Here is a 17,571-nt window from a genome sequence, read left to right on the forward strand (position 1 = left end):
AATTCCTACTAAGGGAGGAAAAACATCTTTTTTTCTTTCTTACTTAACAAGACATTTTGGTGGACAATGTTGTTTGTGGGAAGAAAATCCTTAGAGGAGAACACAGTCAGAAGAAGATAACCAAATTCTCTGTATAAAACACGAAATGCATTTATGAAGGTTGTATGCAAAAAGGCATGGGAAAGAAGAGTGTTGGGGCAGATGACACGGTAAGAAGTTGGAGGCCAAATGGGAAAGGCAACCCATGAACATTTTTTAGTGGAGGGTGTGGAGAGGACGATCAAGGTGCATTTTAGTAATGGGGATGCTTATCATTTAAGTTTACATTTTAAATAATCTGCTAGGCTGGGTGTGATGTAATCTTTCCATCCGCCATGAATCTTAAGTAAACGTCTACCAAGTGCTACTTCCTGGACTGAGATTTGGAAAGAAAAGCAAAGGAATTGTCAAGAACAGGGACCACTGGCAAGTGGTAAGACATGCATGAGTTGTGAGTTCAGCTGAAGCAGGAAGTCAGGCCAGACAAAAACTAGATAAAAGGTAAGTCCTCTCTGATAAGCTGAGAGACACTGGGTTTCTCGTTTTATAAGGATTGGAGGTTTGAGCACATTTTCTTTTAAATTTGATGGGAATGATGATGGAAGCTGACAAAGGATATTCCTAAGGATTCTCAGTGCCATTTCTTGTCTGCCTCAGCTATACCCAAGTTTCTTCGGAAGAGCCTATGGATCTTGCCAGGAGTGACTGATTCTAGCAAGCAGCAAGACTGAGCTGTATGTGTCCAGTTTTCCCAAATGACACTTCTGCCTGTGGTTTTGACCCTTGTTTCTGCCTTTCATTTCCCCTTGAGGAACCAGGATCCAGCTCTGAACCCCAGGTGGATTGCTGGGGAGCTCAACTATGTCACCTAGTTTTTGCCAGCTCCTTTTGTTAAGGCTGTCTTTTTCTGCTCTCTTGAATGGCTATCTTTGTCTGTCCCCAAATACAGGTCACAGAGGCTTCCAAGACAGAGTTGGCCTGCAGCTGGGTTCTTTTAATCTCATTATGTGGGTCCGTCTTCTCAGCTTGAAAACCATTAGTGACTTTCTGCTGCCTGTTAGGCAAAATCGCAGTTCCTTTCTAAGACATACTAGTTTTTTCATAAGTTGGTTCCAGCCTCTCTTTCCAGTTCCCCCCATTTAATGCTCTCCATGAGCACTCACAAGAATATTCTTTTTCCTCCCAGTGGGTACACCTGGCCATATTTCATTATGGCTGTTTGGACCAGGGGTGGAGGCTTGAACCAAAGAATGGGACCAAACATAGTGCCTTTCTTGGCACCTAAACTCAGTGTTAAGAAGGATGCTCCAGGGGCGCCTGGGTGGCGCAGTCGGTTAAGCTTCCGACTTCAGCCAGGTCACGATCTCGCGGTCTGTGAGTTCGAGCCCCGCGTCAGGCTCTGGGCTGATGGCTCAGAGCCTGGAGCCTGTTTCCCATTCTGTGTCTCCCTCTCTCTCTGCCCCTCCCCCGTTCATGCTCTGTCTCTCTCTGTCCCAAAAATAAATAAAAAAAAATTAAAAAAAAAAAAAAAAAAAAAAAAGAAAAAAAAAAAAAGAAGGATGCTCCAGTCTGTGCAAATGGCTGTTAATACAAGTTCTTTACAGAGCAGAGGATACAATTTGAATTGTATAACTATTTCAATTCATGGATTAAGAAAAACAAACTAAACACGCTGCCTTGGCTCATAAATCTTTTTCTCACCAAAGGTAATTATTAAACTTTAAATTGTCTTTTTTTTTAATGTTTGGTGTTTGTTTACTTATTTTGAGAGAGAGAGACAGAGAGAGAGAGAGAGACAGAGAGAGATAGAGAGAAAGCCGGGGAGGGGCAGAGAGAGAGAGGGAGAGAGAATCCCAACCAGGCTCAGTGCTGTCAGCACAGAGTCCCAGTCAGGACTTGAACTCGTCAACAATGAGATCATGACCTGAGCCAAAACCAAGAATTAGACGCTTAGCCAACTGAGCCACCCAGGTTACCCTAAACTTTAAATTGCTATTTACACCAAAATATTTGAAATTATAATGACTACAGAAGATATATCTCACATAAATGGTGAAATCAGTCAATCTCCATGATGTTCTGATAGAGGCCTGGAGGTTGTACAAATCTAAGTAACTGAACTGGTTCAAGTCACCTTTAACCAGCAAGCCATCCTATATAGTACTGGTGTCTGCTGGGTGGCCAGTGATTACTTGAGAAAAATCCAAATCTTTGAACATGCAGTGGGGATGGAATATGTTTTTATTGCTTAGGACTCTTTAATACTTCACAGACAATCATCAGGGAAATATAAACCAAAACCACAATGAGATACCACTGCACACCTGTCAGAATGTCTAAAATTAACAACTCTGGAAACAACAGATGTTGGTGAGGATATGGAGAAAGGGGAACCCTTTTGCACTGTTGGTGGGAATGTGAACTGGTGCTGTCATGCTGGAAAACAGTATGCAGGTTCTTCAACAAATTAAAAATAGAACTACCCTACAACCCAGCAATTGCACCACTAGGTATTTATCCAAATACGATAAATATCCAGAATATACAATAACATAATAAATGCTGACTTAAAGGGGCACATGTACCCCAATGTTTATAGCAGCACCATCAACAGTAGCCAAATTATGGAAAGAGCCCAAATGTCCATCGACTGGTGAATGGATAAAGAAGATGTCGCATATATATATATATATATATATATATATATATATATATATATACACACACATACACACACACACACACATACACACACACACACAATGGAATACTACTTGGCGATGAAAAAGAATGAAATCTTGCTATTTGCAACTACATGGATGGAATTAGAGGGATTATGCTAAGCGAAACAAGTCAGTGAGAGAAAGACAGATATCATAGGATTTCACTCATCTGTGGAATTTGAGAAACACAACAGATGAACATAGGGGAAGGGAAGAAAAAATAAGGTGAAAACAGGGAGGGAGGCAACCTATAAGAGACTCTCAAATACAGAGAATAAACAGGATTGCTGTAGGGGAGGTGGGTGGGGAGGATGGGTAGAATGGGTGATGGACATTAAGGAGGGCATTTTTGGGGATGAGCACTGGGTGTCATATGTAAGAGATGAATCACTAGGTTTTACTTCTGAAGCCAAGACTACACTGTGTTAACTAACTTGAATTTAAATTAAAAAAAAATACTAATACATGATAATTTATTTTCTCTTTGATCATAAAATTTAAACTTTCTGAGGCACAGACTGAGCTACTACTCATACTCTACTCAGAAGAAGTACCTGATTACACATAAGAACTTCATTAGATTTCAGCCTTTAATGGCTACTACCTAAAACTTAACAGACTCATTAATCCCCCCAAATCCCAAATTTTAAAATATATATGCTGCCAATACTTTCCATTTTTGTGGCACTCTGATTTTGAGTCTTGCAAGACAGTAACAAATAAGTTCCAGAAATCTGCATGAGATCAACATGAAGAATGGGAAGAATAATTCCTTAATTTTTTGCATTTGGACGGTGCATGTGGAAAGCATATTCTGATCTTCTTTTAGGTTCTACCCAACTGATAGTGTCACTTCAGTGTGTGAGATCGGTTTCTATGTTTTCATGGTTAGAAATGAACATATAGTCTATTATTTAAGACTACAGTTAGAAATGGATTTAGGGCAGCACCATGTATTCATCTTTCATGTCCCACCATTTTCTATTCACATTGTCTTATTTTGCCCAATACATAGTTGTGACTATAGGAGGCATGTTTAACATTCTGGTTGTAAAGTTTTAAGTATATCAGCTATGGAAGAATGTTTAAAAAATGCAAGTAAATATGCCAAATATGAGATAAATTTTCAAGAACTAGGGGCACACAAGAAGATAAAGAGGGTGAAGAAGATGGGTGAAATACCACAGAAGCTTTCTTGGCTGACTTGTACTTAGCCACCTCTCTGTTTCCTCTGCAAAATACCCTGACCCAAGGCCACAATACACTGAATCTTTGTGGCTAGTTAATGACTCTCGACTGTGCACATCTGTTCCCACTAGAGGGAAGTCCCAGGAGAGAGTCTCGAACAAGTTTATGCCACTCGTATTTATTTTTGTAATTGTGCAATTTAATTAAATAATATGTAAACTGATGAACTAGAGAAAGAAAGAAGAGAGTTGCTTTGGGGAGCACTTTCTTTGAAGAGAAGATAAATTTGACTCTATACAAAATTATGAAGGGTTTTCTCTGAAGATGGGGGTAGGTCTGAGAGAACTCGCAAGGTATTTCCCAAATTTATCATCATAAATTTTTCTTGGGTCTTTTTTTTTGAAGATTTTTTTTTATTTTGAAGTAATCTCTACACGCAATGTGAGGCTCGAACTTACAACCTGGAGATCAAGAGTTGCATGCTGCACTCTCTGAGCCAGCCAGGCGACCCTATCTTGGATTTTTAAATTTTGCTTTCTCTTAGGTTTAGTCCCTCATTCTATTTCATATGATCATAGTTTCTAACTACCATTTCCTGAGCACTCAGTATGTGCCAAGCACTGTGTAAAGAGATTTGTTTGCATTATCTAATTTGATATGCATAGTGATAACTATTAATTATTGAACAATTACCTTATGTGCTTGGTCTTATGCTGAGCAGATCGTATACATTGTCCATTTAATTCTTATAGTACACCAATTTTTAGATATGCAAATTGAAACACAGAATGAATGAGAACTTTGTCCACATTCACACGACTAAAAAGTAAAAAAGCTGGGACTGGAACCTAGCTCTATTTAACTCAAAAGCCTTCTCTCTTCTTACTATACTGTATTACCTCCACCTATAGAGGCTTTAAGGCTTATTTGTTTTTGTAGCCCCAGTGCCTAGTTCAGTGCTTATCTGACGTTAGGGACTCATTAGTGTTACATGGATGAAGGAGGGCATGCATGGATGGATATTACTGAAGTTCTGCTTGATAGAGTTTGGTGTCAGTTTTCTAGAAAATGAGAATGCGAGATTCCTTATTTATAGACACAGTATCCCTTAATATAACTTAGTCTTCATTTACTTCTCCTATTGATTGACACATTAAGATAAGATATAGAATAATGATGTTGGGAAAATAAGAGATGGTAGCTATAATTTACTGTTGTGGACAGTAGATTCCCACCCTCCCCCCCACCTTCTACTCATCATTTTTGTTTTGTTTTTGGTAATACCATCTTTGGGGGAAACTGTCTCTATGGCAGTCCCAGCCTCTATGTTTTGAGTGGAGTTGACCTAGTCCCTGGCTCGAGGGATGGGCTTGTAGCCCATGTCTGACTCATGAGATCCCTGCATTCCTCTGCCACAGTGAATGGATTAGGAACAAATATGGAATAAACAAGGGATCTGAGCCAGGCCAAGGAGAGCTATTCCTGGGAATTTTCTATTCCCACAACAAACGAGAAGCTTACTTGTCCCTGAGGATGCTAAACTGGTACGATACAATCCTGCTTCTACCATCTTGCTGCCAGCAGGAAGCATTTTAAGTGAAAATGACGTGAACCAAGAGATGAGCAGTTGAGAGATGGCAAGAGGCAAATTCCTGGCAATACCTTTTGGGCACTTGGATCTAGTCATCCCCAAAGTCACCTCTAATCATAAGTTTCCATTAAGTAACCCAATGAATTCTCTTTTCTGCCTGGACAGTTTGAGTTGGACTTTTGTCTTTGCACCAAACTTAGCATTTCTCAAGTATCTATAGAAATCTAAGAAATGTTTTCATGATGCATATGATTGGGATCAAATGGATCAATCCAGAAACCATGGCTTATAAATATTTAGGGGAGAAAAAGAAATGACATCTAAAAGAAAGCAAAACAAAACATAATTATACATAAAGCTGAATCTAATACCTTTCTAATATCTGGCTCTAATATCTTAGCCCTAGCTGGTGTTTTAACTTTGGTGCTTAGTAACACATTTTGCTCTTCAATTTAAAAGAAGACTCACTAACCTGTAAGTAAGATGGCTTGAAGAATAGAAAACCTAGCATTTCAGAATCTGTATTTTTTAGGGCTGTATAGATAAAGTCAGAATGTTGAGGAGGAATACCCCCCACAATGTTTTAAAATGAATTCTTAGGACTCCTGGGTGGTTCAGTTGGTCAGGGGTCTGACTTTGGCTCAGGTCATGATCGCTCTGCTTGTGAGTTTGAGTCCTGTATCGGGCTCTGTGCTGACAGCTCAGAGCCTGGAGCCTGCTTCAGATTCTGTGCCCCCCCCCCTGCATGCCTCCTCCCCCCCACCCCCCGCTCATGTTCTGTGTCACTCTCTCTCAAATACACATTAAAAAAATAAAATGATTTATTTAATTAAAGACTTCTTCAAGCAGTATTTTCTTCCTACTCACTTGGAAAACACACACTCACGTATACATATCCATGCAGAAACAGAAATCCTTTCAGGTACAATCTAGCTTGTGATCAAGAACTGCTAAAATAGGACCTTTATCATCAGCACAGCACATCCCAAAATGTCTTTGTAAAATAAATCAAATTATATGAGTTAATTGATTCCAGGCAACATCAGCAAGTGCAGGTGGAGACTGAATAACAGGATGCTTATTAATGAAGTACTATTAATCAAAATTGACAATACCAATTCTGTTTGTTGTATTTGAAAGCTACCTGCAGTGGTTATAGATATATTTGCTGAATTTTAAAACATAGTTTTGAAAAAGAAGACAAAGGCTATAGTAACACATGGGATTTTTAGCTGTGGATTTTGGACTACTGATATTTAAATGCTGAAAAGATACTTCTAAATGCAATTTGACAAGCAATGCCAAAGGTGCCAGTGGTAATTAATTAGCCCTTCATTGAGACCACAGAACAACAGGACATAGGAATTGGTACCCACTGCCATTTCCCCCTTAGGCTCCGTCTTCTGAGAGCCAGGGGTGTGGCTGCACCCAGAAGGTCACAAAGTAAATTAGGAGAACACATTGAAATTGGACATTGTTGATGGGTCTCCTTTACCCTTTGCTGTTGCCCCCGGCTATCTGTGATGAGACAAGGACCTTGATTGTTTGAAGGGGAAGTTAGGGTTCACACACATCTTTAGATGTGCCAGGTGAGTGTTGCCCTCACATCCTAGACCAGTTAGGCTGGACACTTCATGAAAAGATGAAGCCTATGAATCAAATGTTAACAATGGGAATGAGGGCAGGCCAACATAAAACAACTTAAATTTGGAATAAAGATATATTTGAATTTGTAGGCTTTGTTAGGTTGTATTTAATTTTTTTGTAAGAATACATTTAGATCAGGCTGTTTTTTAAAGAAAAATATAGATATTATAATTATAGTTTGGACTTCTATGATGACTTAAAAAGTTTAAAGACTCCCCAGGATATAGAGCCTGTGTCTTCATAGATAGGACACTTCAACAAAGAGGAATGAAAATTCTTGCTTCATAACTCCATAGACTGAGCAAATGAAAAAATGGAAATGAATTCTTCTAGTCTCTGAATAAATCTAAAGATAGTTTCTGACTGAAAATTTATGGTAGCTTGTCTTATAACAGACAAGTTGGAGATACAGTTTGTTAAACTTGCCAGTGTTTTCTGAAAAATAAAGTTTGGGCAGTTTTAATTTTTCTCTTAGAACTGAAATCAGTAACTAACTGAAGGTACAGTTCATTGATGTGACTAGAAATTGAAATCTAGGTTCTTGAGTAACAGACCCTCAATCCATGCAGATTATATTACTTTTGAAGGGCCTTCACTCTCCAAAATGGGCTCAGATAAAGTATAAAAGTCATATATACATCTGGAAAAAGACTCTTCAGGGATCTGCTTTATTTGGTCACACACATGCCTGCAGTTAAAACCAATCAGATACCCATCCTTTCAACACTCTTAGAGAGGGCTTGACTCTGATTCTTTGGAGGCCCTTGAGAATTTGTCATAGACAATAATACCCACTGACAAAGCAGAGGGCAATGACAATTTGGTGAGAAGTACTCTCTCCCTTTTCCTAACTGGTTCCCTTTCCATGGCTCATTCACTGAATCAAGTTGGTTCTCATGAACTGAGAGTCGCCTTGATGTCACTGTTGCTTACCACGACTGGAGAAATCTGAACAAGGGCTTTCTTAATTAACTGAGGTATTCACATGATGTGACTGGAGTAGACTAGTGGTTCCTAGCCTCTGTTACCATCAAAGAACCCAACTGAAGGTTATTGATGGCAATAGAAATGCCACCTGGTGGCCTCAGAATAAGTGATAAAATAAGCTTCTCTTTATTGTCTTGATATTAGTTCGTGAAGAAACTTCAAGAAAACCATATCTTTCAGTCTTAGTCAACCCCCATCTCTGTGTTTTAAAATATTAGTTTGCACATCTTATGGTATTTGAAGATAAACTCATTTTAAAACTCAGATATTTGTACTGCTTACTGGGATTTTTTTTTTTTATTCTATGAAAATCCCATATCTCTTTCATTGGCCTCTAAACTCCTGATTTTAATCCTGACAGGTTGCATCTTTACACCTCCTGGAACTCCACACATTTCAGATCTTCCCTGAAGTACAACTTCATAATTATAGTCTTATGCATGGCTGAAATGATACGTGAGGCCATGAGCCACCCACTTCTATCCACTCAGTAAACATTTCTGAACTTGTTCTGTAAATTTGAGCACCGATTTTATTTTCTTAATTAATTTTATTATGTATTAAACTGATTTATGTTCCCACTGTATCAAATAAAAGCATTTACTGTATATGAAACATGCATTCAATATAAAAAAGTGAAAATACATTTAAAATGAGTAAGAAAACAAGAGCAGAGGGAAAATAAGGGGTAAGGTTAGAAAAGTATCTAAGGTGTATGCTCTCAAGTTCCAAATGCTTGTCAAGTTTGACTGGAGCCTTGCTTCATTCCCTGTGAGTCATATCACTTCCAGGTAGGCTACCAGTGATCAAATTTACTGCTAACCTCTGAAAACATTTCTGCTTTCCTTGTACTTTTTATGTGACCACATCTGTTCAGAGGCACTACGATTCAGAATTTCTTATTATTTTCACTTTTGCAAGGGAGACTGGTGTAGAGAACAGGTCCCATATTAATTTACTCATTCATTCATCTACTCATGAAAGTCACAAAATATAGTGACTTTTATGTGCCAGTTAATCAGGAGGGAGGCAGTTTTGCATAGAAGTTAGGCATAAGATCTTTGGGTTCAGACAGACCTGCATTCTAATACTGACCCCACTACTTTTTAGCTGGGTGACCTAGGAAAAAAAGAACGTGGTTCCTCTGGATGCTAGATTTTGGCTACATCAACTGAGAGTAATGCCTATTTTACATGGTTCTTAAATTGAGATTATGTATTTTAAATATCCAGCAAAGTATGGGACACATGGTTAGTGTTCAATTGTATCTATTCATGCTAGGCATTCTGGAAGAATTAAAAAAGCACAAGGATAGCCTTTGGCCTACTGCATTCACTCTACTGTATGTAAGTGTCCCAGTCACCCGTATGGCTGTTAATAAGAAGGGCTAGGAGTTTGAGCAGGGAAAGACCTCTTCAGATAGGGCCAGATCTAATCAAGCAAATCTTAAAAGACCTGGGCATTGAATCCGATTCTTTGAAGAAGTGATAGAACCTGGGATGGGCAGTCAGCATAGAGAGGAACCTGGATAGGAGCACAAGAGTATGAGCCAAGCAGTACAGCAGATGTGGGCAGGACAGTGGAGTTGATGAGGAAACTTATTTGTCTGGTGGAGTGACATGTTCAGCATGGAAGCGTGGCTAGAATTCCAGGTAAAGCTAAGACAGGGAGGAAGTACTGACAATTTTATTGAAAGACATTACCTCCATTGGAAACTGCAAATCCAAGAATCCTAACTGCATTTAACTACCCAGAATAACTAGCCAGTTGGAGCTCAAGTGCCTTCGCGGTAGCTTATTTCCATTTTTTTCCCCCATCACTATAGTAAAACTCTGTTATAGGACCTGCAAACTGGCCAGATGACCTGGGAAAGTCCCAGGTTTGCTCATCTTTTGAGGGGATTGGACATTTTCCCTTCTGGCACTGATTTCTTGAAAACCTATAAAGCATTTCCCTATTGAAAATGAGAAAAAAGGTTAGATGCTCACTATTGCTGCTGCACCTCCACTTGGTTTTTGGACGTCTTTGGTTAAACTCCCAGATGTCTGCAAGGAAGTCTCTACACAGTGAGTCATATTTAAAAAAAAAAAAAAAAAAAGAAAGAAAGAAAAGAAAAACAAAAGAAGAAAGAAAAGAAAAAAGAAAAAGAAAAAAAAATCTTTCTTCTTCTTCTTCCTTTCTTTTTTTTTTAAAGGAGTGGCCTAGGTGTTGATTGGACTGAAATTCCACAGAACTGAAAACAAAACCAACTCCTTCCCCCACCCCTAAAAACAAAAACCTCCCATATGCGTCTCCCCGTGAAGCCACTTTACTACTTCCTGATTTTAAACTCAACAGTTACATTTTTAAAGAGACATCACACTTTGGAATATAAACATGTGAAATCTAAATATGAAATACAATAAAGCAGCTTGAGCAAGGCCTTGCAATGTGAATTTTTTGTTTTTTGTTCCTTTAATTTCAGGTATTGAGGCACTTTTGACTTTTGAACTCTGTCTCTAGCTGTGCTGCTGTTCCTTGGTGGGTTTCGAGATGAGACCAGCAGCCTTCTCAGTGGCATACTTCATTCATTTTCAGAAGACACCCGTATTCTTCTCTGCTTTGCAGCATCCTTCCTCTGAGGGGCTCAGGATATTGAAGCCTCAGAAGAGCCCAATATGCAAGGATATATATAGTCTTTCTGCATTACCAATTTGAGATGGTGAAAGACAAAGAAATATTGCCTATTTTTCTCTCACACAGGAAACGCCCTTTTGTGACTTACTCTCTGTGTGGACTGAGAAGAACCGTTTATTTGTATTTGAGAGACAGAGTGCAAGCTGCAGAGGGGCAGAGGGGCAGAGAGAGGGAGACACAGAATCTGAAGCAGGCTCCAGGCTCTGAGCTGTCAGTTCAGAGCCCAGTGCAGGGCTCGAACTCACAAACCATGAGATCATGACCTAAGCCGAAGTCAGAAGCTTAACACACTGAGCCACCCAGGTGCCCCCAGAAGAACCTATGATTATATTGTGTGTCTAGACCCTACCTAAGCTCCCAGTTCTAGGGATAACACAGAACTGCCCAGGGTGGTGAGCAGCTTGAAGCACAGGAGACCCAAGAAACATCCTACTCACTTTGGCTGCATTACGACAGCTCTTATTTCCTGGTTTTCTACTTTGTTATTTCCTCCTCTGACATACTGCTAATGATGTTCCTATGTTTATAACAATATCCTTAAAGTAGCTTTGTATAAAGAAGCTTTCTTACTTTTCATTAGAACACCCCAAGTAATCTACCTCCCTGGCTCTCCTGCCGCCTCTGATCTATTAAGTTCAATTACTGATCTCTAATTTTCCCTTCCGTGATCCTCCATGGTCCCGCTCCCATGCTTTACAACCCCTCTCAGTTTGTGATTTCTCCCTCCCATCATCACAAAAGCTCCTGAACTCATACTTCTTCCAGAAAACCTTAACTGGCTAAATTCAAGACTAGTCAAGATAACTTTCAACATAGACTTTCTACAAATGCATTTGGTCACTTTGATTTAAAGCAATCGAAATCATTATTTCATTACATTTTTAATCTGCATCTGGACCATCTTTGCTTCGTTGCCATCTGTCTGAGTTTATAACTTCATGGAGAGAGCAGGATGTGTCAAAGGCACTTTTAGACTGCTATGAAGCATACCGTGAAAACTTATGGCTCATCTCACAAATATTTATCGAGCACCCACTATGTGTCAGACACCGGACTGGGTTCTAGCATTATAGGAATGGACAACTCATATTCACCAAGTTGAAAGTCGTGGAAAGCAGTGGCGTTCTTTCAGTAGAAGGCAGAATATGCAATGACGATAAAACGTCAGAAACCAAAAACGAGGGGGATCAGGCAACAACCCTATTGGAAGATGTAGGTGGCCAGTGAAAGTTTCTCCAGGGCTTTTCGACTTGATGAAAGTCTGTGTTAAATTGAATGTCAAGCAGATTTGACCCAGGAAATAATGACCATTGAACAATACGCAGGGCATGATTGATCTCCACTTCCTGCATTGCTTAATAACCCCTTTAAAGTGTTATTGTAGTTGTCCTTGATTAGGGCAATTCATTTCCATTTTCTGAATTTAGGTCCAAAACTATGTATTTGTTTTCTTGTTTTGTTCTTGGTTTTGCTATTGGTTTATCAGAACAACACCATAGAATGGTTCTTTTCTAAATTTCTTCTGCTAGTCAAGTAGCAGGATAACTCAGACAGGTTTCTTTTCCCCTTTTTTTCAAAGTAAGCATGCACATACAGACATCCACCTTCAGATTCTTTTTACTGGCACATCGAGGGGGGACTTGAGCGTCATTTAAGCCTGCAAAGTTGAGACCATAGCTCTGTGGCTTTGACTCTACTTCGCAGTGCTGAGTAGACTGCTGGGATTCCACAAATAAATAATAAAAATAATAATGATTTTTAAAGCATTTGGAAATGCTGAGTTGAAAGGTGTGGTGTAAGTGCACTGTTTTATTGTGAAAGTGATATCTCTCGCATTATCTGCTCCTAATGGAGGGCGGCAGTAATGGAGAGTGAGGCACTTATGCCTCTAGACCAGGGTCCCTGAAGGCGGGGTGGAGCTCCAGCCGGCACTGTGGTAACACTTACTGTACTCAGTAACTGCTTCCTTCTAATCTAGCAAGAAGGTATGAGAAGAGTGATGTTGCTGCTTGTTCCCCTAAAGCTTAGAAAGTCGTCTTGGCTTCGTATTGATGGAGAAAGTAACTGATAATCATACTGGAAAAATACCACAGATTTAAAAATACTAACTTTCAGTTTTGGTCTCAAATAAAAACACATTTGGCATGGGACATGTCAGCCACATGGATATGAAAATAGCTTTGGTCTCTGTTAGGCGCTGTATTATGTGCCCTTGACCCTCAAAATCATCTGTTGAAATCTTAACCCCCAGGACCTCAGAATGTGACTGACTCCATTTGGAGGTAAGGTCTTTGGTGATTAAGTTAAAATGAGACCGTTAGGATGGGCCCTTATCCAGTATGACTGAGGTCTTTATAAGAAGAAGAAATTGGGACAAAAAACACCAGGACTGTGTGCTCACAGAGGAAAGACCGTGTGAGGACACAGTGAGAAGACAGCCATCTGCAAACCAAGGAGAGAGGTCTCAGGAGAAACCAATCTGCTGACACTGTGCTCTTGGACTTTTAGACTCCAGAAGTGTGAGAAAATAAATTTCTGTTGTTTAAGTCACCCAGTCTGTGGGATTTTGTTATAGCAACCCTAGCAAGCTAATATAGTCTGGGATCATCCAGATTTAGGGTTCACCCTGAGCCATACAGCACAATATAGAAAAAAAATATTTTTCATACAGTATAGTCGGAATGCTTTTCCAACCAAGTCCATAACTTTAATTATAAAAGGAGCATAACCTGCATTAAATTATGAATATGTTAACATATTGAATGGGGGACAAGAAAAATAAGCACCAGATTTAGGCTACATAGGCACTTGAAGGTAGAAGTAAAAAAATCTGGTTTCCTTGACCACATTGTCATAATATGCATATATAACAGTTTATTGAATCCAGGCTGCGTAGACAACCAGAAGAACTCTGGCTCCATACTGTCACAATGCATGCCCACAACAAAGACTCAGGGAGAACAGCCCCTTTCATTCGATCTCTCTAAGTATTACCAACACGAGAGCTGAAAACCTTACCTCTGTCTGAAGTATATCTATGTATCCATGCATAAGTTATTAACTGGGCTCCCTGGGATCTGCTGCTGAAAATATTAATATATTCAAATCTCATTCTAGCTACTGCAAAAAAACACTACATCAGATCAATGCGTTAATATTCTTCTTAGACAAAAAAATCTGGAATTGTTTTCTAAAGTTTCTTTCTTGTTCCTTGGACTCCTCTGAAACAAAGGTGATATATGGCCTAATGAGGTAAAGTGGCCATCAGGTGACAGCATGCAGGGTTGACTGTACCTATAAAACACTGTTTATTTGTCCTGGAAATACAGCAGTCTTTTGTGAGGATTATGGGCTGAGTCCTGTTCACAGCATCCAATGGCAGACATTTTTTTTAAATTATACTTTCTTAGACATTTTACCTGATGGAAATGAGGTAGAATGCCTTCTAATTGAAGATAACGTGACTTTTAATTTGTCAATCTCCTCATGCTCATGGGCGGTGCATTCTGGACACAAATACAGCTTTGAAGGAGTTGGAAAGCAAACCTATGCTAAGAACCAGCAAGGCAAGTGGGAGACCTGCAGAGTCAAGGTGGTGATGAGAGTGGCCATTCTTGTGACTTATCCCTTTAGATTGTCGCTCTACATTTCTGGGTCCCCAGTTAAGAGATATATATAATGACCAGCCCTGGCACCATGCAGCTTTGCCTCTTTGCTATTGGCTGCACGGAAGGCCTTTTATCAATGACAACAAACAAAGTAGGTGGTCTTTTACCTCTTCCTAGCTGCAGCAAAAAAAAAAAAAAAGTGACATAATTTTTCACAGCCTGAAATAATTGTGGAAGTACAGATACTGGTTAGGATCACTATGAATTATTAGTGGAAAAGTGGGTCTCAGAAGTACGTTACATGTGAAATATTTTTCGTCACTTGAACATGTGCCGTCCAGAGCTGGCCCTGTTCTAGCCGTCACAGGGAACAAACATTTCACATTCACAGATGCTCCCAATTTGGTGCGGTTTGGAGTGTAATTTAGATCAAACGTCTCCATGTAAATGAGTCAGGGTTTCTTAATTAGGTGCCTCTAAAGCAAAACCTTGGACCACATCAGTAGGTGTGGGTGTGGTGCCCACAATACTGGAATCTTTCCTATAGACAGGCTCTCAGTATCATTCAAATAGAGCTTTTTTTTTTTTTTTGGTTGTTTTTTTCAGGCAATAATAAATCTGCAGATGGCATAGACAGAAAGACGCTACTTCAGAAGAGCTGTCTAAAAACACTGCCTCTTTGGCAAATGCCTTAAAGTAGGTCATTCTGCTGTGATTTAGCTTTTTCTTTAGATTTGATTGCCAGCTTTTTGTTCCCATTACAAGTAGGGTGCATTCCAGTCCACAGACTTGTTCTTAATTTTTCCAACTGGTATTTGTTTACTAGGATTTGCAGATCTTCATATGAAAATGGCCAATATCCTGTCACAGTGCTAATCATGCACTTGACCACAAAACGAAATGGATCCGGGTGATAATCTGGCAATGCTGAAATATTAAATGCCTTAAACACCCAGTCTTCCCACAGCAAAACTGCGTTGATTTATATGGGTAGGTTTGTTGAAATAATTGTCCCATCTTTTATACATGTGAAAAGAAGAGGTGACAGGATGTAAATGGAAAACTTTTACAAGCCATAGAGCCATTTGTATAGATATTCAGGTTATCTGCTTTTATACTTGTCATTGTTTGTGTTTTTTATAGGGGGAAAAATCATTGGGTCCCATTTCCCTATTGAGGCTTTGGGATTTACATGCAGAACCCCCTGCAGCATTAATGAGTTACCTGCATAAATCCCCTGGCAATCGATGGGCACATAGACCTTGTTTTGTTATATTAATTATTCCTCACAGAACCTTGACACTGACATTAAATGAGGCCTTAAAAAATCTTGATGAAGGTCTTAAGGTATCTTTTACTGTTCAAATATTAGCATTGCAAAAACAATGTCTAAGGCATTATTCATTTTGTGGTACCGCAGGGAAGGAGGGATTAAAATAAGGGCACAGGGAGTGAACTTTCTGGTCTTAACTCTTTATTGCCTAGAGGCCACTTTTCCTAGGACTGAGTTATAATCCTCAAATTGTGATAATGACTAAAATAAATATTAAGATCACAATGAATAAAAAAGTACTGTGTCAATTTCCTCCAGATTGGTTTTGAATATGGTGTCTCCTCCACAGGCCAAGTTTTGTCTTGGCACGGTGGTGTTCCCAGGTGAATTCCAAAGTGTCATAAGCTGATTATTCTTTTTTAAAATTATAATTTATTGTCAAATTGGCTTACATACAACACCCAGTGCTCATCCCAACAGGTGCCCTCCTCAATGCCCATCACCCATTTTCCCCTCTCCCCCACCACCCCTCGTCCACCCTCAGTTTGTTCTCTGTATCTAAGGGTCTCTTATGGTTTGCCTCCCTCCCTCTCTGTAACTATTTTTTCCCCTTCCTTTCCCCATGGTCTTCTATTAAGTTTCTCAAGATCCACATATGAGTGAAAACATATGGTATCTGTCCTTCTCTGACTGACTTATTTCACTCAGCATAATACCCTCCAGTTCCATCCACATTGCTGCAAATGGCATGATTTCATTCTTTCTCATTGCCAAGTAGTGTTTCATTGTATATATAAACTACATCTTCTTTATCCATTCATCAGTTGATGGACATTTAGGCTCTTTCCATATTGTTGAAAGTGCTGCTATAAACATTGGGGTACAGGGGCGCCTGGGTGGCGCAGTCGGTTAAGCGTCCGACTTCAGCCAGGTCACGATCTCACGGTCTGTGAGTTCGAGCCCCGCGTCAGGCTCTGGGCTGATGGCTCGGGGCCTGGAGCCTGTTTCCGATTCTGTGTCTCCCTCTCTCTCTGCCCCTCCCCCGTTCATGCTCTGTCTCTCTCTGTCCCAAAAATAAATAAAAAACGTTTAAAAAAAAAAAAATAATTAAACATTGGGGTACAAGTGCCCCTATGCATCAGCACTCCTGTATCCCTTGGGTCAATTCCTAGCAGTGCTATTGCTGGGTCATAGGGTAGATCTATTTTTAATTTTTTGAGGAACCTCCACACTGTTTTCCAGAGAGGCTGCACCAGTTTGCATTCCCACCTATAGTGCAAGAGGGTTCCCTTTTCTCCACATCCTTGCCAGCATCTGTACTTTCCTGATCTGTTCATTTTACCCACTCTGACAGGTGTGAGGTAGATTATTCTGAATTATCTGCTTACTTTCTACTTTGCTTCCCTTTCATGGTTAGTGATTCTTGTTGCGTTTGAGCCTAAAGCGGTATGTTTCCTACCATATTCTCTCTTTAGGCTCTAAACTCTTTTGGGGAGTGCACCCACTTCCATGATTTGGAATCTTAACCCTAAAAAGTTGATTCCCAAATCTGCATCTCCTTTAATATCATAACTTCACTTACCCACCTGCTAAAATGATCTGTTAAATACCTCCTGTTGCACTAGCCTCTGCTAGTTACTCAGGGCACTACCAAGTCCAAGAAGAAATGATTCCTGCCTTCAAAGAATTAAAGTTACCCAAGGATGAGGAAAGGATTGACTACATAGAGCTGTCTATGCTTGGGGGAAGGGTGACTTCACGTCTTTGGTGCTGTATAGTTTATAGCGGGTTTATTTACAGGTAGCTCTGAATGAAGTCCTTTGAGGTATAGGTATCATT

The 17,571-nt window shown here is 39.7% G+C and overlaps 1 protein-coding gene across 2 annotated transcripts in view; it reads right to left on the minus strand.

Moving 5' to 3' along the window:
- Positions 1-17,571, minus strand: part of ARHGAP15 (Rho GTPase activating protein 15) — a 626,514-nt gene that overhangs the window by 27,037 nt on the left and 581,906 nt on the right. The gene's annotated exons all lie outside the window — the stretch shown is intronic.

This window comes from Panthera onca, chromosome C1, assembly GCF_046562875.1.
Source record: "Panthera onca isolate mPanOnc1 chromosome C1, mPanOnc1 haplotype 2, whole genome shotgun sequence".
Lineage (NCBI taxonomy): Eukaryota > Metazoa > Chordata > Mammalia > Carnivora > Felidae > Panthera > Panthera onca.